Source organism: Crocuta crocuta, unplaced genomic scaffold (genome assembly GCF_008692635.1).
Source record: "Crocuta crocuta isolate KB4526 unplaced genomic scaffold, BGI_CrCroc_1.0 scaffold330, whole genome shotgun sequence".
NCBI classification, from domain to species: Eukaryota; Metazoa; Chordata; class Mammalia; order Carnivora; family Hyaenidae; genus Crocuta; species Crocuta crocuta.
In genome coordinates, this window is record NW_027530521.1 from 5427047 (window position 1) to 5452195 (window position 25149).

The window sequence follows — 25149 nt, forward strand, 5'->3', positions numbered from 1 at the left end:
GTTCTTTTACCAGATCAATCTAAGTTCACACTCTCTTTGCCATTTACTATCCATGTGGTCTTAAGCAATTTCTTTAATCTCTGAGATTCGTTTTAAATTATTTGAAAAATGGAGATATTGATGTCCAGGTGAAAGAATTTTTATGACTATGAAATGAGCATGTGAACATAAGGGATTAGCTAGTGCCTGTTATGGTTATTAAAATCAAATGTTATTGATTATTAAATAAATTAGCTGTATGTATATTCTTCTGGAATTAGGTAGCCCTTTTACTTTGCCTGTCTTATACTGCTCATATATCCTCAGCTTATGTATACTTATTTAGTTATATTTATCTATAGAATTATATTATAAACTGTTTCAAACCAGGTAAATGGCTTAGACATATATATGCTAATAGATTATGTACAATTATTATGACTGAATAAACAGACAATTAGTTAACACCCTAAATTTATAACAATATACTAACTTTTGCTGAGCTGCACAAAAGTGTCACTCTCGAGGTAAATTGCCTATCACCTAAGCACAGCACAGTGACTTCGAGAATAATTGGAATCCTTCGTACACAAAAACCTCAGGTGTTTTCTTTACTTTTCTCCTGTCATGTTAGTTTGCTAGGGCTGCCATAACAAAATACCCCAGACAGGGGAGCGTAAGCCACAGAAATTTATTTTCCCACAGTTCTGGAGGCTGGAAGTCCACCATCAAGGTGTTGGCAGGTTTGATTTTTCCTGAGGCCTTTCTCCTTGGTTTGGAGATAGCCACCTTGTGGTGTTCCCATGGTTTCTCTTCTGTTTGTACACCCGTGGTGTGTCGCTGTATGTCCAAACTTCTTCTTCGTATAAGGACACCAGTCACACTGAATTAGAGCCCACCCTAGCAACTCATTTTAATTTAATTGCCCCTTTGATGACCTTATCTTCAAAGTACTAACAGTTAGGACTTCAACATGTGAATTTGAGTGGGACGGTACAATTCAGCTTATATTATTGCCTTTCCCCCCTCTGCTCTGGTTAAGTTTCTTAATTAACTGCAGCGATCTGAATGAATAACTTACCAGCCATATCCTTCTGTGTTGTGTGCTTGTGTGTGCACCTGTGAGAGTGAGCATGTTTAAAACAAACACCTAAGGACAAATGACATTCAAACTTGAAAAATGAGGAAGATATACAAGACTATTATATTTTTATCAAGCCGTTAGTATATTCCTTCAGACTTCTGACAGACTGCATGCAGCCTTGGGAAGGGGATTTGCACTGAAGGTACCACAAAATCAGTATTCAATGGGGAATGCTTAAAAACTTTAGGATTGTATCCATTTTACCCTTGAAAGTTTATGTCAAGAAATTTAGTTTCTCTCGAAGGAGCAAATCTCAAGTGATAGTTACAGTTAAGGTACCTTCAGTCCTTTAGTTTTTTGCCTTGAGGGTGCACTGTCTTTCCAGCTGACAGACCTTTATGGCTCTTCTTTGGAATTGCATTTCACACAACCCCCTGAATCACCGCAGAGAATCACCATGATTAATCAATGAAGGCCAGAAATTTGAGAGAATAACCACTTATCTGTGCTCAGCTTCCTTTGATGCAATACATACAGTGAGCTTGAGTTTTATGGGTTTGAAAGCTAAATTTGATTATAAGCTGAACTTTTTTATATTAGGAACTGCTTTATCTTTGCATTTAGAGCTCTAGTTACAAAGAAATTTGTTTAAAGTATATGTTAAGAACTAATCAGAATTAATGACGGAACTATAAAAATTTATTTTTAGAGGGATGTGGTGTTAGTACAGATACTTACTTTTTTTATGGATGTTTAGTGAGTGGAAGTATTGACTAACATTTTGAAGGGTACCAGAATATGGTATTCCAGAATATATCTTTTAGGCTTATGGATTTTTTTGAGCTAGGCCTTTGAGAACCAGCAAATGCAGGAAAAGCCTTAAAAATAGGTCACATGTTTTCCTTTTGTAAATGAAATTTACATTTATAAAGGAAATTACCATTTGTAAAATTGTATCCTCTCACACCTGGAAGAAGAAGGCTCTTAATAACTTAATCAGTATAGAAGACTCCAAGCGAAATCTGCATAACAAACTTATTTAAAAACCCTTCTTTACCATACTTTTCTTGGTCGTCTTCCCACAATCTACCCTCCCACCCCTCATCCAGAAGCTCCAAAACCCTGTTTCCTTTGTTTAGCTTAAAATGATATATAAGCCTAAATTCTAACCACGCTTTTGGGTAACTCATTTCTGGGCATTCCAGTGTATACATGCATAATGCACATGTTAATAAACTTATGTTTGTTTCTCTTCTTAACCTGTCTTTTGTTAGTCTAATTAGTAGTCTAATCTCCATCTGGAGAACTTAAAATGGGGTAGAGGAAAAGGATTTTTTTTCTCTCCCTTATGACCATCTCAGTGACAGAAGCTCAACTATGGGTGCTTTGGGATTTTAGCAAATTAAATAACATGCTTGCTGACTTCTGAAATGTTCAAACGTATTTCACATCCCAGTAAATGGAGTCTTTATGACACAGCAATACTTAAAATTCTCTTCCTGAATTTCCCAGAATAACTGGAAGAGTTTTCAGCAGTCATAGGGGAGAGAGAAAGAGAGACCGAGAGACTGAAAGAGACAGAGACATACCATTAGAAGGGGTTCAGAATGAGCCTCCACAAAATGTACCACTTTGGCATATGGATTATTTTGAGCTGAAGACAAGGCACAAAAGACTCAGGAAAAACTTTTTACCTCCCCCCTTAATTGCCTCTAAAGCTATATATAGAGGACTTGGTCCAGGAAGAGAGCTGTCAGAGATCAATAAAAAGAATGTATGGCTATGTATGGTTGGCTGGAAGTAGGGGGAAGCTGGCCAGGGTGTGTTTATTCAAATTTCTCTCTCTGTCCTTACATGATAAGCATTGCTTACCAACATTTATTTGTTCTTCCTATCTTCCTTTGAAGCCTTAGGACCCTACTCCCTGCTTAGCTCAGGGTGGCATATAAGCCTCAATTACCTGACTGTCATTGAGCCTTTCATGTTTTTGTGGGGCTCCTGTATGTTTGAAATTAAATTTGTGTTTCTCTTGTTAATCTGTTTTATGTCAGTGTAATTAATAGACTGGCTAATAGAATCTACAAGGGAGAGGAACGGTACATACACATTGTACATAGTTTATTTCTGATGGTCTTTTATATAGTTGTTACCCATCTTTAGATGCCATTTGAATCCCTCTAAATAAGTAATAGTAGCAGCTTTTATAGAGTACTATTAGAGTACTATCAGAGTTTTATTAACAGATTTCAATGAAATCTGAGGAAGATTTTTTTTAAACCTTTTACTTCATCAAAGGTGTCCTAACATTACCAAGTTTGAGTACAGCTTGAACTATAATCTTTCAGCCACTTTGGGTCAAGTATTCTTCCATGCTTGTTTCAAGATTGTGTCTTCGTGGGGATGAGCACAGGGTGTTATGTGGAAACCAACTTGACAATAAACTATTAAAAAAAAAAAAAAGATTGTGTCCTCCATTAACTTCTCAAATTGTGATGCAATGCAATTCTGTAGAAACTTTGAAATAGGATTTCTTCAGTTTTAGTTGAGAAACCATTTGGAGAACCCTAAAATGTTGTGACACTCTTTGGGGAAATGCATGTAGGTATTTGCATGCATGCTTTTGCACACAAATTCAGGGTAATGATTCTTTGATAGCCTTTCAAAGATTTCGAGTTTAAAAAAAAAATGTTTCATAATAAATTAATTTGACTCTCAGAATTTCCTGGAATCACGTTTTAGGCGTGGTTTGTGAAATTCCAATGGCTTGCTATCTCTGTTTAGTTTTTGTTAAAAAGTAATAACATCTACCCATAATCCTGGACAAACTAATCTGTGTTTTAAGCATACTACAAAGTATTTTTGCTTGAAATCATTGATATAAAAGCCCTAGACTCAGATCATCATCAGGTCTAGTGTCATCAAGGATATGTATTGTAAAAATAAGCACATGAAAAATTTAATACTGTCAGCATGCACTTAGAATAAATGTATATAGCTTTCCACTTAGATCCTTATAGTTGTGATTCATAGATTGATACACCTTATTGTATGGCAGTAATGGTAATTAGATAATTATCACCATACATCAAATGCCTATTTTATATCAAGGGCTGATTCAGTTACTGATAAAAGTAAATCTGTATTTGACATGATCTAAGGATTTATGGGTATTACATTGTTATGCCCAGATCGCGATCTCCCCAAAATCCCAAGACCACCAAGGAGTCCGAGTCACGTATGCAAAGGCAAAGGGCTTTATTACGGGCTTAAGCTCGGGCTCCCAGACCTCACCAACGCAATGAATCCATGCTGAGAGCCCCGAACAAGGGCAGAGTAGGGTTTTTATGGGGTTTGAGATGGGGGAGTTACAGAAGTTGTGACATGGGAACAGTGATCCAATCATAATTATTCAACATCGTTGACAGCGGGTTTGACCATACACATTGTCTAGAGTATTCGTTACTTTTGGCGGGATCCAATTACAACATTTAGAGTACCTTTAAATTTAACCAATCACAGAGCGAGCCTAGGGTCTTACTCGGCGACTAACGGGTTAACTTTAACATTAGGTAACAGGGTCCTATCTATAGTTTCTATCTCCAGGCCTCTCTCTTAACAACGTGGAGGGTGGTCGCTGGCCTTTCCTGATTGTGTGTTGCAAGGGTGGTTTCTCCTGCCTTGGGCAATGTGTAACTACCTGATAGTTTTGGGGAAGCTGAAACTCAGGCCTTCTAGTTTAGAGGGGAAACTTCAAGCGTGTCATGAAGTCAGTCTGGTTTAGTCATTTAGACTGGTGGCCTTACAACATCAAGGCCATAAATTAATTAGAGAATAATTNGTCAGTCTGGTTTAGACATTTAGACTGGTGGCCTTACAACATCAAGGCCATAAATTAATTAGAGAATAATTATATATATCAAGTTATAGAGAATTAGGACAATCTTTTTGAAAAGGGAAGTCATAAGGTAGAATATTTTTGTAGAGATGACATTTGTATAAGTAAAGAGAAGGAAGCATTTTCTGGTTTGGGTTATCATAATATCTCACTGAAACAGATATGGAGCCAAATTAAATGTATAAATCATTAAAAAACCACCATATCTGCAGACTGGGTGGCATACATGTAAAAGAAATTTGTTTGCTCACATTCCAAGATCAAGGGACCAGCAGAGCTGGTTTTGTTAAAATCTCAGCACTTGGTGTGTGTCCACTTCTTTATGCACACATTGAAAAAATTAGGTTGGACACCAATCTTATCAGATCAAGACCCCACCCTTAAGACCTCACTTGACCTTAATTACTTCCTTAGGGGTTCCATCTCTAAATACAGTCACACTATGTGTAGTCGTCCACATAGGAGTTTTGCAGGGGGTAAGAACATTCGGTCTATAGAGCTGCTTTTAAGTAAGTGAAGACATAAGAGATAGGGAGAGAAAGAGATTTTTAAAAATGTATAGAAACATTCAAAAATCTAGAGAATAGTAGATGTGTGAAAGTTTCTTTTTCTCCAAAAGTAGAGAAGCAAAATGCTAGAATATCCCTGAATTTTTTTTTAAAGGTAAAACGCCAGGGCACCTGGGTGACTCATTGGTTTAAACATCGGACTCTTGATTTTGGCTCAGGTCATGATTCTCCCTCTCTCTCTGCCCCTCCCCTGCTAGCACTCTCTCTTTCTCAAAATAAATAAATAAACTTATTTAAATAAATAAATAATTTTTTTATTGTTTATTGTCAAGTTAGTTTCCATATAACACTGAGGAGCCTGAAATTAAGTCCTCCATTAAGAGCAACCTCGGGCTGCACATAGCCTGGTTCCAGGAAAAGCTTCAGCTGAAGCCACCCTCAGGACTGCCCTCGGATCAGCCAATCAAAAGAAATGTGTAACATTCCTGTGGTCTGAGTCAGGGCTGGGAACTGCAGGTAGTTACTCTGTATAAACTAGCCAATCACTCACTGCTTGCCTAAACCCCAGGTAGGCCCTTTGAGCTCACCTTATAATTGGTCTTTTTCAAATTTCTCAAAGGTCATGATTGGGTCCCACCAAAAGTAACGGACGTCTCACAGATATTGAATGGTCAAAACTGTTACCATGGGTGTTGTACAATTATGATTGGNAGCATTCAAGAGTCTCTCATGATTTGCCACCCTCCCTCTCCCCCACTATTTTTCCTCTTCTTCTCCCACATGATCCTCCATTAAGTTCCTCCTAATCCACCTATACATGAAAACATATGGTGTCTGTCCTTCCCTGCCTGACTTATTTCGTTCAGCATCACACCCTCAAGTTCCATCCATGTTGCTACACATGGCCAGATTTCATTCTTTCTCATTNTATTTCAGCCACTCTGACCAACGTGAGGTGGTATCTCAGTGTGGCTTTGATTTGTATTTCCCTGATGAGGAGGGATGCTGAGCATCGTTTCATGTGTCTGTTGGCCATCTGGATGTCCTCTTTGGAGAAGTGTCTGTTCATATCTTCTGCCCATTTCTTCACTGGATTATTTGTTTTTCGGGTGTGGAGTTCAGTGAGTTCCTTATAGATTTTGGATAGTAGCCCTTTATCTGATATGTCATTTGCAACTATCTTTTCCCATTCCGTGGGTTGCTTATTAGTTTTATGTATTGTTTCCTTTGATGTGCAGAAGCTTTTTATCTTGATGAGGTCCCAATAGTTCATTTTTGCTCTTGATTCCCTTGCCTTTGGGGATGTGTCAGGTAAGAAATTGCTGCGGTTGAAGTCAAAGAGGTTGTTTCCTGCTTTCTCCTCTAGGATTTTATGGTTTCCTGACTCACATTCAGGTCCTTTATCTATTTTGAGTTTATTTTTGTGTATGGTGTGAGAAAATGATGTCGTTTCATTCTTCCACATGTTGCTGTCCAGTTCTCCCAGTACCATCTCTTAAAGAGGCTGTCTTTTTTTCCACTGGATACTCTTTACTACTTTGTCAAAGATTAGTTGGCCGTACATTTGTGGGTCCAGTTTTGAGTTCTCTATTCTATTCCATTGGTCTGTGTGTCTGTTTTTGTGCCAATACCATACTGTCCTGATGATGACAGCTTTGTAGTTGAGGCTAAAGTCTGGGACAGTGTCCCCTGCATTGTCACCCTGTGCAAGATTGGCTACCGGCACATGGTGGATGCTGTCTTCAGGAGGAGGCCTGCTCCCTGGCCAGCTTGCTGGTGTCCGCAACCAGCAAGGGAGTCGTGGACATGCATGACTTTGGGTATTTGGGGTCTTTTGTGGTTCCATACAAATTTTAGGATGGTTTGTTCTAGTTTTAAGAAGAATGCTGGTGCAATTTTGATTGGGATTGCATTGCATGTGTAGATTGCTTTGGGTATAATGATATTTTAACAATATTTATTCTTCTGATCCATGAGCATGGAATGTTTTTCCATTTTTTTGTGTCTTTTCCAATTTCCTTCACAAGTTTTCTATAGTTTTCATCATACAGATCTCTTATATCTTTGGTTAGGTTTATTCCTAGGTATTTTATGGTTGTATTTTATGCAATTGTAAATGGGATCAGTTTCTTGATTTCTCTTTCTGTTGCTTCATTGTTGGTGTATAAAAATGCAACCGATTTCTGTTTGATTTTTACCCTGCAACTTGGCTGAATTCTTGGATCAGTTCTACTAGGCTTCNTTTATCATCAGCTACAGAATTGCAAGAAGAAAATGAAGTAGAAATTTTTAAATTATTGAAGAAAGGAACAAAGATTTGAACACAGAATTATATATCCACCTAAATTATCATTTTGATGTGCAAATGAAATATTAAATATTATCAAATATACAGGCCTTCATAATTTTGACACATAGAAATGTTCTTTGAAATTATTCTCAGATGAAATAATCCAATCATCTGTAAATGTTTTCTATTAAGTACAAGATACTAATATTTTTCAGCTTTGTAGGCCACATAAGGTCTCTGTGCATATTCTTCTTTGTTTCTTACAACACTTAAATTATATAAAAATATATTCTTTTTTTAATGTTTACTTTTGAGAGACAGAGACTGGGAGAGACAGAGCATGACTGCAGGGGAGGCAGAGAGAGGGAGGCACAGAATCCAAAACAGGCGCCAGGCTCTGAGCTGTCAGCAAAGCACCTGTCACAGGGCTCGAACTCAGTAATGGCAAGATCATGACCTGAGCTGAATTTGTACACTTAACTGACTAAGCCACCAAGGCGCCCCTAAAAACTATATTCTTAACCTGAGTGTATACCAAAATAAGCTGCAAACTGAATTTTGCAGCCCACGGAATAGGTAGCATAGTTTGAAGACTCCTAAAGAAGTCAAATGAAAAGAGAAAAACAACCTAGGAAATATGAAAATAAGAAATACCAAATAACTTAATAAAAAATAACGATAAAAACTTAGAACCAGTAAGGAAATGATCGAAACTTCCTTGCATTATGGTACATGTTAAAAATAATTTAAATATCTTTGAATGACATGCAAGGATAAATGGATGGGTATTAGTAGGCCATCCCAAATCACGAGAACAATTTAATATTAAATATATAAATTTGAATCATTAAATTAAAAAGTAAATCTTTATAAAGAGTGATAGAAAGGGAAAAAAGAAAATGTGGTAAAGAGAAAATATGAAATAAGATGTGAAAATGCCCTGCCATTATACATTTGTGATTAAAAAGATCAACATGATAAGTAATTATTACCATATGTGTCAGTAATAATTTAGTCTCCTCATGTGTATGACAATGACTAACAAACCTGGGATGTAGGTAGGAAATTGAGAAATCAACTTCTTAGCTGTTTTAGCAAGTTCTCTCAGAAACCAATAAAGCACTAAGAAAATAAAATCCAAACTGTTTGAATAATGTGGTTAATAAGATTTCCTTCTGTCTTTACCAAATAGTCCAAAAACACTGTTTTCAAACAGGGAATACAATCAATAACCCTATAATCTCTGACAAAATGAAATATATATCATATTTGGAAACGCTAAAAATCTAAAACTAAGTAACTTTCGGATTAAGGAAGAAATGATAACTAAAATATACAGCTTTTAGAACTGAGAGGAATTTAAAATAGTAATCAACAATGTTCAACCTAATTAGTAAACAGAGAGATACCAGAAACATAGAAATTTATAAATCTGAAGCTTCAACATACAGGTGATATTCACAATGGTTATCCATGATGCTTGGGATATATAAAATGCTGGCCTGATCCCCAAACCTTCTCAACATAAGATATAACTTTATGCTTATATAACGGGTCAAAATTAGAAAGATATATAATTCTATATGCAAGAATATAAGTAAATAGAAAAATAATAATTGGTACAAAAATTTTGTAAATCAATTGGGTGAAACTTTATGTACCCAAAGGCAGGGAAATTGCCCCTTGTGAAAATATATCCACTCCCATCATACAGAGTACAAAAGATCTTGGTGTTGATTTTGATGGTAGACATTGTAGGCACCTCACATATATTTTGCAACGGAAATAGATAAGTAAAACAGGATGGATACATATCATGAGTATTTATATAGTAGTCATGAGCAATAAATGAAGTGTGCATTAACTGATAAAGATATATCTTTAAAACATGAGATCTATATACATATCATAACATTTTTATGTAAATCAAAAACGTGCATACATGAAATAACTTATTTCTTAAAAGACACATATTAAGCATGTTATAATAAGTGCTGGTGGACAGGAGGGAGAATGACATATAAAGGGAAAAAAGATATATATAAGAACAGACCAAAACAAGGAAGGGAACTTTGCAAGGAAAAATGGTGACAGTTTGTCATAAACTGATCAATATAATTATTTCAGCTCTCTCAACTCTAGGTCTAAGAATTTTAAAAATAAATGAAGTTGTAGGCTTATAATTAATTTAGAAGAATTAAATTTGCTTTCTGACAAATAAAAATATTGAAGAGTAGCTAAATGAATAATGAACTGAAATAGAAAGGTGAAAAAGCAGATACCTGGGAAATAGTTTGAAGTTTTGCCTTAAAGTTACTTATGAGAGTAAAGTTTTGTAAACGGGGAAGAATGAGGGTTTTAAGAATGGAATGATAATAAACAAATGCAAAAACATCCAACATTATAATTTACTTGAACAGCAAGAATGCATAATTAGTTAGGTATAAGATTTTGTGCCTTTCTCTAGTACAACTCTATAGCCTCGCGACCAGAGCAGAAAAAGCAGATAGGTGAGATAATCTAGAGACATAGATAAGATTTCTAAAATATTCATAAGGTAAGATGTTCTTGGTTCTAGAGATAGAAGTCATGGGTGAGGGACATATTGCAAAGAGTAGATTAAAAGTTGTAGAGAAATAGGAGGGAGAGCAAAGATTTAAGGTTTTGCTAATACTTCCAATGAGACAGCTTTAAAATGTCTCTCTGAAAAACTATTTTAAAACTATTCCATATTTTAAGTGTGATTTATGATTTTGTCAGCCAGGTTTTGGTAAGCTATGCAACAGTAACACTTTTAAAACCTCATTGGTTTACAAAAACCAAGTCCAGTTCTTGTTCTAATTACATGGTGGCGGCTCCATATCAGCTGTAGCTCTTCCCTCCTGCATGAGTTGTCTTTAGACCAAGATTCAGGCTGAAGAAGCAGCCCCTATTTGAGACATGAATTTTTTGTAGCAGAAAGTGAGAGCAAAATGGCTGGCTCTTAAATCTTCACTGCTTCTTAAAGCTGTGCTCAGTCATGCCTATGCTGTATCCAATCACATCCCCACACCAAACTAAGGCACATAGATCAAGTCCAACATCAGTAGGATGGGGGATGTATATTCCTCCCAGTGGAGTCCACTAAATCTCACAGCATCAGGGGAAAGTTCTTCAAGCCCAGAATCATCTTTTATAAAGAAAAGGTGGGAAGACAAAGCAAGACCTTTGATTCAACTTTTATTAAAAAGAAGGCTCTCCCCTCAGTATCTGTGATGATGTCTATCTGTCAATTATGAATCCTTTTCCCTTTATTCTCCAGAAATCTATTAGAAACTAGGAATGACAGACCAAGTAAGTAGCAGCATGCTGGTAAATTCACAAATTATTTATAAATGAATAAAGCTAGACAGAGGAAGCAGAGTGGTGGGAAATAGTAGGGATTAGATGGTTTTTGCAAAAGAATACAAATAAAAGGAATCTGGCATGTTCTTCACTGTAGGCTATATCAGCCTCTACCTCAATCTGGCAGTTGATATGATCTTCCTTTTTTTTTTTTAGTTTTTGTTTGGCATGCAGAACATTATGCTACCAAGACTTTTTATTTCATTGTATTGCTACCAAATGACAATAATACTATTAACAACAATAACAAAATTAAGATTGTCATATTATCTCATTTAAAAACAGTCTCCTATAATCTAATTATTTTTTCCCAGATGAATCCTACATGATAGAATTGTTGGTTATTCTCATTTTACTCTTCTACTACATCCATCGTTCCCTTTTCTGTGCCAATTTGTGCTTTGCCTACAGTGACATAGGCTGATTCATATAGATTGTTTTAGCTGGACTCCATGGTCTCAGATTTACAGTTGTGTTTGGCCAAAGAGAGAAGGGGGGGTCACGTGACCACGGAAAGAAGTTTGATCTTTATTGAGGGAGGTTTTGTTTTTTTTTTTTTAATTCCACAAGCATCACAAGAAGTGAGAAGAGGAAAGAGCACTTTTCTATACATCAAAAGGACTACTTGTAAGAGAGGAGTTATAATCCACCCCCCTCCTTGAGCCAGATGGTTGGGGGGAATCATTGGGATAAATAGATAAGAAGGATTCTTCTGCCTCTGCTCTTCAGAGATTATGCATTCTCTGTTGAGAAAGAAAAAAACACCTAAGCAAGTATTTTATGAGGAATCAAATGATAAAATCTCTATTCTCAGTTGCTTTGGGTAAGATTTTTTTCCTACATCCTAGCTATACTATCACTGCCACTATCATTATCAATGCCATTGTCAACATGTGGTGGGCTGTAAAGGGATGTTGTGAGTTGTTTCAGTTTATTGCAACATACAAATTTATAAATCTGAAGCCTCAACATGTAGGTGATACTCACAATGGTTATCCATGATGCCTTGGATATACAAAACATTGGCATGATCCCCAAACCTTCTCAACATACTGCAGCTGCCTTTTTAACTCTCTTACAGATGACTATGTCACAGTCCTAGGGTGGGTCTGTTCAGGGCAGCCAAGGTCTACCCAGATCATTGCTTGGCTTTATCTTAAATTAATATCCTAATGGAACCCACGCTGTGGAATTTGCAACAAGTTATTTGGGGAGGGAGGAGGAGGGTTACTTATGACAATCTTCTACTCTTTTATGCCAACCAAAACATCGCAATATAAATTAGCCCATCCAAACTGCTTACCTCCCGTAATTATCTCTGCTCTAGGAATAGCTGTTTTATAACTGTTGCAAATCAAAATACTATGTCACTGAAGTATTCACTTGCCAGGAGACGGTGACATCTCATCCTTGAAAAGGCTGATGTTTAGGATGATGTTTAAAAGCAGCCTCTTCTTTTCTTTTTGAAAGATTGTTTCACTGAACGGCCATTGCCTTGAGTTGTAAGGAGAGAACTGGGAGTTGAATCAGCAGCACTAGTACAATGCATATAACTCCTCTGCTACTCTCCTTCCAGGTGCTTTGGAATTTGCATGGCTTAGCAGGCTGCAGTCTGCACTGATAGAACTCAGAATGGGTTGACAGCCCTGGAATGGTTAAGATTGTACTTGGCTCATAGTTTCCATTTTTCAGAATTTACCTCTTAAGAGGCAGAGAGTGCTTTTGAGGACAAGGCTAATAGTCCCTAATTCCTTGGGTGTTCATTGTGAAATGCTATTATCCATGCTAAGGTAATTTGCTATTAATATGGATGTAATACACAATGCTATCAAAATTTTCACTGCAATGCAGTCTTGATACATGTCTATTACCGTTTCAACAGCTCCTGATTCCACCGTTTGAATTCACCCCCTTGAAGAAGAGTGAAAGTCATTCTGCACAGTGCAGCAATGTATATAGTTAGTTGCAAATGGAGTGGAGCCCGAGTGCAGGGAGCATTAGTTACTCACATAGACTGCACCTTCCTCCTATGGGCATATGATTCATGCCCAGATGGTATGCATCACACAAAATATTCTCCTAATTATGAGAAATTCAATAGCAGAATAAAACTTACACCCCTGAAAACTTGCTCGTTATTTACTTTAAGTTAATGCTATCAATATAATATGTTGAATATATCTGGTTAGATGTTTCTGCTTTTTTTGCTTGTAATGAGAGTAGCTTTATTTTCTCCCATCAGCTGTTACAATCAGGAGTTAAGAAATTTTCTGTACTTGAGACATAAGATAAAGTTAAATTAATGTTAACCAATTTGAGGGATTTTAACATGGGGATTTGGATGAGAAGAATTAATCTTTGAATGAACACAATTTCAAAATGTAGATAATTAAAAGTTTATCTTTGATTTTACAAATAGCCTTGCAGAAGCAGGAGGTCCATGAAAAAAAGCAGCTAATCTTGGCAAATGGCTTTTTCCTCCCCATTTCTTACTTGTTCAAATCCCATTCTTCATATCCATCCTGCATAGCTGATTTTTGTTCTTCCTATACAAGGGTCCATATTTCAACTCTCTTATTGGACTCTGAGCTCAAGATAAGAAAGTAAGCTCCATTCAACTCTATACCCCTTTCAGTGCTTAGCATATTTTGCAGAATAAGTGTTTAAAAGATATTTGTTGGGGCACCTGGATGGCTCAGGTGTTTAAGCGTCCCACTTCAGCTCAGGTCATGATCTCATGGTCTGTGGGTTCGAGCCCCACATCAGGCTCTGTGCTGACAGCTCAGAGCCTGGAGCTGCTTCAGATTCTGTGTCTCCCTCTATCTCTTCTCTCTTGCTTGTGTTCTGTCTACCAAAAATAAATAAACATTAAAAAAAAGTTAAAAAAATAAATAAAAGCTATTTGTTGAATGGAAGTATGAGGTAAGTGGTGATGGTTTGCCTTGGTTCAATATAATCCATAGTCTTTAAACAAATAAGTATATATATGCTGATTTTTTTTTCTCAACAGATCCCCTACTCTATTTACGTTAGACCTCTCCTAATTTCTTCGTTGTGCATTTTCACCAATGTTACGATGCCTGCCCACTTTAGGTAACTCTGGTGACTCTTTGCCTTATATTTATCATTCAAAGAAGGTTGCATAAAATTTCCTGTGCCAAGCCTGCAAAGTTGGTTAATAAGTCAGATGACACTTTGCACACATAAATCCAATATACCAGCATTATCCAATTTTCAATATGCAGAATATACTCACACCCCATTTTTTTTAAAAAAAGAATTCTTGGCCTGCAAAGCAATGCAAATAGATGTCCTAAATTTGCAAATATTTGCCTGGCACTGACACTAGATTTATTTAATGCCATGACTTAAACATATTTTAATAGATTCTCAACATAAAAAAGACAGTGAAAGAGTTTGGCTTGCTCAAATAAAATGATGAATAAACAAATACAGCAGCTAATAATAGAAAGAAATATGACATAAATTACAGTAAGCTGGAAAGTAATTGTAGAAGTTTATGGTTATTGGGCTGAATCTAATATGATGTTAAATTTCTACTGGCATTTCAAGAGCTGTCCTAATTAATCAATTGGTAATTGCAGCTATGATTACTGGCTGTGATTATGATTAATTGCCAATTTTGATTGATCCTCCAATAATTCTGGCATGTTCTTCAATATAGAGTCTCTGCTGCATTAAGTAGGATTTTGGAAGCAGAGTTATTAAAAGCAAATAATCAAACCCTTCACTCTCATTATAGATCTGTCCTCAGGGGACAAGATTTGTGATGGTAGAATCATGGATAGATTCGCAGTAGGGAAAAGCCAAGAGAGGACAACATTATGCCAGAGATTATTTTAATAAAATAGACTCATTGTGGAGATGGAGTGTACATTTTATAATGATTCATTCACTTCAGGCTTACATTCATTACACCCCCTACTAGTTGAGCCTCCTTCATTATAACAGTATGATCTCTTCAGCCCAGTCCAATCACTACTACCTTTTTCATTCCTATGGGGAGTAGAAATAAATATCTCTGTGCTTTCCTAACTGTCACATAAAAAATGGTTCATTATTCAGTTCTTTAGGCAAGTACTATGAACCTAAGGTCACAAACAGAGGAAATATTTCTGGGATTATATCATAAATAAGAAAATCTTCAAAGTCATTTTTTCTAATATGTTATTAACTGGGTGCCAGGTGGAGGTCCACAGCCATTTTAACAGGGAGTAGTCTAAACTAGCGGCTTGGTACCAGGAGAGGCCCCCATAATAGAATTTCTCTTTGAAGAACCTTACTCTTCAGGCTCATGCAGGGACTTCAGAAAGGTGAGCTCAGGGCACGTGGGTGGCTCGATCGATTACGTGTCTGACTTCTGCTCAGGTCAGGATCTCATGGTCTGTGAATTCAATCCTGCGTCAGTCAGGCTATGTGCTGATAGCTCAGAGCCTGGAGCCTACTTTGGATTCTCAGTCTCTCTCTCTCTCTCTCTCTCTCTCTCCCCCCACCCCTGCTTGCACTCTGTCTCTCTCTCAAAAATAAACAAACATTTAAAAAAATTTTTAATAAAAAAATCTGAGTTCCTTGAAAATACTAAAAATCATACTCGTTTTTAATGAATAAGGAAAAGGAATCAGAATATAAGTGGCATAAGGGCAGAGTACATATCATTTTTGCTCTGCCACAGCCTGAGTACTTTTAAAGTACCCATACCAGGAAGAAATCCAAAATATAACTAATGAATGAAAAAATGAACATTTGTACATACTCCCATGGGTCAAGACTTTCCATGTATTGAGAATTAACACAATATACACATTTATATATTGCATTACATATATTTTATATGTAATATTATTGAACACACATATACTACATAATGCATTATATTGCATTACATACATTTAACACTCCTAACAACCCTGTGAAGGAGGTGCTATTACTTTTACTTAGAACTGTGAAAACTTAACATTAAAAAGGTAAATAACATGCTTAAATCCATATGATGCATAGTTGGCAGTTGAACGAAGGGCTTGAGCTAAGCTCACTGCAGCTCCAAAGCTCATGCTTTTAACTATTATGATATTCTGCCCAATTTTCAGAAAAATCTAGAAGGCCAATTACTTTGTCCTCATCTTATGAAACAATGGTTAGCAGAGTTTATAACACAGTTGGGACCTGAATCCAGCAGTCTGTTGCTGCAACACTGACATCTATTCACTGTCTCCACCTCATTTTTACTTTCTGTGTATTCGCTTCCTTAAGGAGGTGTGCTCAGAGGGGCTGATCTTCCAGCTCTGCATGATGCCACCCTCATTCCTAATTCTGTGGCCAGTGTATGGACTTGTACCAGTTTCCTGTTGCTACTGGGACAAATTACCACAAACTCAGTGGCTTAAAACACCACACATTTATTTTTTTTACCATTCTAGTGGTTGTAAGTCCAAAATCAGTCTCACTAAGCTAAATAAAGTAAAGCTGTCAACATGGTGGGCACCCTCTGAGGCTCTTGGGGAGAGTCTGTTTCCTTGCCTTTGCCTTCTAGAGGCTGTATGCTTTCCCTGGCTTATGTCCCTTTACTCCATCTCAAAGCCAGCAGCATAGTGTTCTCATATCTTGTCTTCTTTATCGACTCGCTTCTGTCTTCACATCATCTTCTCTGACTCTGACTCCCTTACCTCCCTTTTATAAGGGGACTTGTGATTATGTTGACGCCACCCAGGTAATCCAGGATAATCTAAAGTAATCTTCCTGTCTTAATACCTTTAATTAAATCACATCCTCATTGTCTCTTTTGCCATGTAGGGTAACATTTTTAGGATCTAAGGATTAGGACACAGACATCTTTGGGGAGTTGTTACTCATCTGCCATAGACCGGTATGTGGACTTGTCTGGAATGTCTTGCCCTTCAATTTACCCAAAGCACACTAATTTTCCTGCTCCTGGGTTTGGAGTCATAATATATCCATCATCTAAAAAAGAATGAGAACCACAGTTCAGATGTGTCCATGACAGTATTATTTATGCTTGGCAAATCTTGGAAGCCATATCACTATCACTTATTAAAGACCAGGGGTGCCTGGGTGGCTTAGTTGGTTAAGCGTCCGACTTTTGCTTAGGTCATGATCTCGCGGTTCGTGGGTTCAAGCCCCGCGTCGGGCTCTGTGCTGACTGCCAGCTCAGAGGCTGGAGCCTGTTTCAGTCTGTGACTCTCTCTCTGACCCTCCCCTGCTCACGCTGTCTCTCTCTCTCTCTCCTAGAAATAAATAAAACATTAAAAATAAAAAGGCTGTTGGTTCTTGAAATAATGATGCAAATGATGCTGGAAGATGAACACTTGTTTATATTTTATGTTAAAGAGGCACAATACATGATAGTGTCAGCCTTGTAACATTTATGTATTCAAATAAATCCAGAAGAAAATATAGGAATTTGAGTTTAATTTATGGAAAATCATTTTTATTTACCTTTCTGTAGCAATGTTATCTTATTTTCAGAGTGTCATCTCCTTCATGTTATTTCCACTGGATACCAGCCTTCAAGGACATTCTATCTTTCCTAAATTATGTCTTATAAAGTACACCTGAAAATGCAGCTTATTTATAGTATTGTATGCTAGAATCATTTCTACCCAGCTTGATTGTATGTTTTGGACTCCCAAATCACTTAGAATGTAACTGAACATTTAACAAAATGGCTATAAATTATATTCAGATTCAACAAATATTTATGTGTTAAATGTATACTATGCATTGTTACCAGGTGTCCTACTTTGCCTAGACTAGAACAATTTATGTTGGTCTTCCTGTAGGAATTAGTAAGAGGACCTCTTTCACTCACAAAAGTATATCCTGAGTTGAATGATAGATTATATAATTACTCTAAATATATAGCAAGTGTTATGAGTTGGTTTTGGTAATAACAGTAAACTCCTAATCTCAACAAATGAGCCCTTGGCAACTTGAGACAGCATAGCCAGTAGAATAATGGTCCCTCCCCAAATGCGTCCTTCTTAGTCCTGTGAGCCTGTGAATATGTTACACTATAGAGCACAGAGGAATTAAGGTTGCAGATGCGATTAAAGTTGCTATTCAGTTGACCTTAGAATAAGGGGATTATCCTGGATTGTCTGGATGTGCTCAATCCCATCACAAGGATGCTTAAATGGGAAAGACAGAGGTAGGAAAGAATAAAAGGGATATGTGACTATGGAAGAAAGACAGAGAGATGAAACATTGCTGACTTTGAAGGTGGAGGAAGGGCACCATAAACCAAGGAATACAGGCCACCTCTGGAAACTAGAGAAGGCAAGGGAGCAGATACCCCCATAGAGCCTCTGCAGGAAATGCAGCCCTTGCCATCACCTTAATTTTAGCTCAGTGGTACCCAGGATAGACTTCTAGACCTGCAGGATAATACACTTGTGCTGTTTTAAACCACTAAATTTGTCAGAATTTGTTACAACAGCAATAGAAAATTAGTACATTTTACAGTTCTCCCTGGACTGGAGTAGAAGGGTGAAGAAGTGCGGTAGTTCTGGGAAGAGGCACCAGCCTGTGTTGAGTAGTGGGCTTATGAACAGCTCCCGATGTGCTGAGGGTGAGGCTGGGGCACAGTGGATGATGGAGCTGCAGATAGTATGCCAGTTCACTGGTCACTGGTGAGATTCCTTTTTTCTTTGCCTATTCCTTCATTGCTTTACAATGATAAAATGGTTGGGGCACCTGGGTGGCTTAATTGGTTAAGCGTCCGACTTTGGCTCAGGTCATGATCTCATGGTTGGTGAGTTTGAGCCCCATGTCGGGCTCTGTGCTGACAGCTCCGAGCCTGGAGCCTGCTTTGGATTCTGTGTCTTTCTCTGTCCCTCTCCTGCTTGCTTTTTGTCTCTCTCTTAAAAATAAACATTAAAAAAAATTTTTTAAATATGATAAAATGGTCAATCAATTTTTAAAATATTCTCCCTATTTCCTTTCTCAACAAGATGACTGGAAATAATGGGGACCAATTCTCCTGGTCTACCCAGGACTAAGGGATTCCCTGGGATGAGAGACTTTCAGTGCTAAAATGAGGACAGTTCCAGGGTGACTAGAATTGTTCACCTTACATATGGCACTATATTCCATTCACTCCTCAAAGATATTCAGGTGAAAAAGTTTAGCATAAAAAACAATAAAAAGAAAACAGAAATAAGCAAAAGCAATCTTTGACTATTGCAATTTTAAAACTTTGGTTCATGACTTCAAAATATATAAAGGGATACTCTTAGATTTCCCTATAAACACAGAAACTATGTAAACTCAACCTTGAGAAATAATGCCACATTTAAGATCTTGTGGGCTGCCTAAATCTAATAGAAGACACAGAAGGAAATGAGCCAAATTGGCTTTAAAGTTTTTTTTTTTTTAATTGGAGTCATGGAACTGTATATTTGAAGGGACTTTAAGTTTGTCCAAATGTGTTTCTGAGAGACCCTAGTGGCTGTGGGATACCTCAGAGACTATAGTCAGAAGCAGGAGGAAGACCAAATGAGGCTTTCCCCCTCCCCTCCTGTCTGGACTAGAGCAGTCTATGGTCTTTATTTCACATTTTCATGTGCAAAAACATTCTTTGGCTGGAATATGAGAGAGGTCACTGTTTTCATCCAAACCTATTTTGTCACAAGTGAGGAAACAAAATCCCAGAGAGAGAAATTATTAGTCCAAAGTCACATAAGTTACAACCTGAGTCTCCTGACCAGACCCTATTTCCTTTCTACAGGCGCTTAGAATTGTCTTAGAAATACATGTAAATGGGGTTCTTTTTTGAGAACACCTTGCCTGATAAGTAAGACACATATCACCTACCTAATTATCTGGAAGGTCAGAACTTCTACAGTGTTTTTTATTGTATGAAATCATACCATTATTAAATATTAGAGCCAGAAGAAATCATTTTCCAGTTCTCTCCTTTTAGTTAGGACCCAAGGAGGTTAAGTGAGATTTTCTGAGGTCATTCAACTAAGGGATGGCAACATCAATACTGAAATTCCCAGGGAATTTCATGATACCACACTTCTTTTTGGTGTCAGTTCTTTTATTTTCTTAAATGAACATCTGTAAAATTATTCAAGACCAGCCTTTACTTTTGAAAATAACTATAATAAATATTGCCAGGATAAAATAGTTAAGTAGTAAAGCTTTAATTGGTGATGAATTAAGAACTGAAAAAGGGAAATAAGGACTAAATTTACTTATCAAGTCAAGTCAATCTGCTAGAGTCCTTAGACATATGCTGATTTCAGAAAGAACTAGTCTAATCCAAAGGCTACTTTGACTTAGTCCAGACATTTCTCTGAATAGAAACAGCACCGAGTTTAGTTTACTTCCTGAGTAAATAAAAGCTATTCTATTCAGGATTCCAGGAGAGAAGATGCTTTTTGTACCACGTGTCCGATCAAAATGCTGAACTTGGGTACAATTGTGGCTGACAATTAAACTGGAGATTGCTGCTTCTTGAGGTGACTGGAGCCAAAGTTGAGGAAAGAACTACTCACTGTGTAGCCTCTTCTTGAAACTTTTCCAGATTTGCCAACAGCCTTCTTCTCGAGTGAAGTGTTCTGGAGTCTTTAATCTCCATCCAACAACGTAGGTCACCTGCTCTCTCAGTGAACTTGTTCAGTAGTGAGACGGAATGAGTGCTTCAAATAAGGAAAAGAAAGAGAGGAACATTTGGAAGGTCTCGGGTGAGATACGTTATGTATCATATCTCAGTCAACACACAACACCCTAAGGGATAGATTTTTGTGTTAGAATTCTTTCTATTGCAAGTGACAGAGTCTAAACACAAACCATGTTAAGCATATATGGGAGTTGAGGATCTCATGTAGCTGAGAATTCTAGGAGTTTTGGGCCTTAAGGTATGTGAGCCTCAGATTCTTTTCTTTCTCTCTCCCTCTACCTCTCTTTCTTCTCTCTCTTCCTATTAGAGCATTATTCAGTGCACAGCAGGCTGGACTAGGCAACTGGGGCTTCTGGGCTTAATTCGCCTGAGTAACTCAGAGGATTCTTGTTAGTCTTGCATGGGTCATGTGACCATCCTAGAGCCTATCTTCATAGCTAAGGAGATGGATATTAAGACTGCTCAAATCTGCGTTATATGAGCAACACTGTAACAAAGGAGGGGATAGAAATGACTGGAATGGACAGACCCAGAGGCCATGTTGAATGGGGGAGCTTCAGTTTCCCCCCAAAAAAGACTTATGCTAACAGGCAAAAAGGGCAACTGAATTAGCAAATGTGAAGAAGTGTTGATTGGAGTGTAATTTTCCTGATTAGAAATGAGTAAGCAAAATATCGGAAAGGTTTCATTGTTCTTTTAAAGTTTATAGGATTCAGGGCACCTGGGTGGCTCATCTCATGATATCGCAGTTCGTGGGTTCGAGCCCTGCATTGGGTTCTGTGATGGTAGCTCAGAACCTGGAGCCTGCTTCAGATTCTGTGTCTCCCTCTCTCTCTGCCCTCCCCTGCTCATGCTCTATCTCTTTGTCTCAAAAAAAAAAAACCTATAAAAAGTAAATAAATAATAACATTTATAAGACTAATTCATACATGATAGATGAGAACGGGAACCTTTTTATTGGACTCTGAAGTCTGCACTATGTCTGCTGTATGCTCTGTGCCACTGCAGTGTTCATAGACCCTTGAAAGGGATAGTTTTTTGAAACATTAAAATTACTATATTCAGTTTAATAATAGAACTAAAAATTGTGCTACTGCGTTATAAAATGACTATTTGGGGGGAAATATAAATGTTTCTCTGGAAATTGTTTAGCAAGGATCTTGGCTTTCAGTGTGTTCTCAAATGTTTTAAATGGGATACCACTATCTCTTAAGCCCTCATTAGAGGAGTCTTTTAGTGGCTTAAAATGGTTTTTCACATGATTTGAAGACTTTGCTCACCTATACAGCTCATCATCAAAAAATTATTATCTTAACTGTTCAAATGGGGTAAGATGAATCTTTCATTCCTATACAATGCTAATAGGACTTCAAATTGGTCCATATTTTAGGCATGGGGAAATTTGGCCAGAGAAATCAAAATCCTAAACAAAGATATTTTTAATTAAAAAAAGAACCATGCACTTTTTAATTAAAAAAAGAACCATGCACTTTGGAATTCACATTAAATGATTTATCCTACAGAAATAATCAGACAAGTACGTAAGTTTGATTTCACAAGGAAACTCCAAAGTGTTAGAGATAATAGAGAACATGGAAACAACCCAAACATATAGAAGACTGGCTAAATGAATTATGCAATAATTCCCAATGTTTATTAAGCCCAAGCAATGTGCTAAATATTGTACATAATACTCAAAACATTTATTTATCTCATTTCATTTCTGGCAATCAATGGTATACAAATTAGATATTATCTCCATTTTCTTCCTTTTCAGTTAAAATAATGGAACAAACTATTATTTGGGGAGAGTAAGCTAAATGTCAGGAATACTTATTTTTTAGTTAGCAGAGAGCTGGGGCTCAAGTTCAGGCTTATCTGACTCTAAAACTCTTGCTCTTAATCGTTATACAATATTCGTATTTATCCATTCAATGGAAAAATATCCTATGATTTAAAAAATAGTATATTAATCTATATACACACGAGAAAGTATTTATGAAAATTATTAGGTTAAAAAAAGCAGGTTACAACTGAGAATATATATTGGGTCCCAATAGTTATTTAACTCTTGTTTACATTATGTATTTATATACACTAACTTGTTAAGCATGATTATCTTTGGCTAATGAATACAGGCCATTGTTACATTCCTGATTCTATTTTTCTATAATGAATTAATTATTTATAATAAACATGAGATGCTTTCCTAATTATAAGAGTAAATTAATTACTTCCATTTTGGAAAAGACAAAACCATCATTTCTCATCTCATTTCATCTAACTTGGTAATTCACCTTGTCAGATTCTCTAGTCAGTGTGATTTAGATCATTTGTTATTTGTATCCAAACCTTCCCAACAGCAACGTTTTGGTATGTAGGATACTAGGCACCTGATTAACAGGATAACAAAATTGAATTCCTAGGGCAGAAAATTCCAGCTTATAACTGAATCTTTATGCTTCTACTTGGGAAACATCAGCAACGGCTAAAAATAATTTTTAAAAAATGAGTTCATCAAATATTTTCAACCTCCAGAAAGATTCAGGATTCATTCGACTCTGGGAAATGATTAGGCTTTCTGCTTAATCCCCTGCTGAATTCATATCTTGCTAATCCTGTACTGTTCTGTGAATGATTACAAAGCTCTGACTCACTAATGCTCCAATATAAAAAATAATCATTATTATTCCCTTGACCAAAAGGACTTTTGAAAAACTGCAAAATATTCCTCTGTGTTTGAAAAATGGAGGAAAAACTATAAAACTAAAATGGTTTAAAAAAATAAGACATGTCTTTAATTGAATAATTTACTTGATGAGATAATGTTGAAGGATTTTCTGTCTTTTGTGTTTTTGAAATTATAAGCAGAAGTTCTGAATTGTTTCTGGCCTCTTTCTTTCAATTGCAGTAATTCTAGGAAGACAAAAGAAGGGTTAGAATCACATCCAAATTCAACACCTTCCACTGACAGACAACTAATGGATAGGAAACATGTTTTTTTCATGATATAAGAAAGCTTTCAAACAGGATGTCAAAATGAAGATGGGTCTTGAATTTCACAGTGACATACCACAATACCAATCCCTTAGGACTTCAGTCCATTTTTCTCCTTCTGATATCACACATTCACAGGAATTCTTGCCCCAAATCCATGAATAACAAAATAGCTTTTAAAATGCTCTTGGAGTTTTTTGTCTAATGGTTAAATCTGCTGCCATCATATGGTGACAAGTGAAGAGAATAAGGGCACTCATAGCTCTTCAAGCTGAGGTCCTAATGATATTTATGAAGGGGCAGAAACACCCCCTGTGCTTTTTCTCTAACAATGGTGCAATTCCCCAATACCAGTATCCAGTATACACATCTTTTGTTTTACAGGAATATAAGTGCTCCCCCCAGAAAACCAGCAGAATGAATCCTATTCTACTTTGAGCTTCACAGTTAAATTCAAGGTATGTTGAGAAAAGGGATGCACTATAGACTGAGCTGACAACGTCTGATAGGACAGAGGTAATAGTAGAGATGAGGATCAATATATGACGGGTTTCAAACCTGACAGGTTTGCAAGCACTCTTTCTACATGTGATTTCCTGTCCCTCAAAATCCTTCCAACTCTTGACTTTCCTACCATAGACATTTCTTTGCTATCTAGAAACTTTCTCACTTCACACACGCAACACTGGGAAAATAGTTTCTTTGCATTGGGGTATTTGTAATAGAACTAGATCATAAGCAAATCACTGAACATCAAACCTGAAAGGAACTTCGGTGATTACCCCATTTTTAGGATGTCAAAACCGATAAATATAACTACTTTCTCCCAATCATTGATAAACTCAGGACTACAACCAGCATCTTCTGATCTTCAGTCCTGCCACTCTCTTTTGTCTTCTCCTCATCCAGCTGTGGCTAACCATCAGTATAATGATATGTGTTATATGTCGGTTTAACAATTTGCAAACCCGAACTAAATACAACCGGCACCCAGTTAAGTCCAGTGTTTGTGTAGAATCGATCCAAAGGAAAAAGGATCCAGTAGAAAGCTATCACTGAAACAATTTTAATGTTTACTTGGTCTCTGGAGAAAAGAGAGACAAAGGGTAGATAGATGTCTGTGGGGGTTGGGGGTATGGACAGTAATGAGCAGAAAAAAGGGGAGAAGGCATTTTAATTTAAGCAATGGTTTTCCATTTGGCTCCTCAGAGAATATGTAGCAATGACTGTAGACATTTTTGTTTGTTACAACTGAGGGCTTCTAGTATAAGATGTATACTGTCTTCTAGTATAAGAAATATAGGATGCTTCCAAGCATCCTTACAATGCATATGACACTCCTCCACA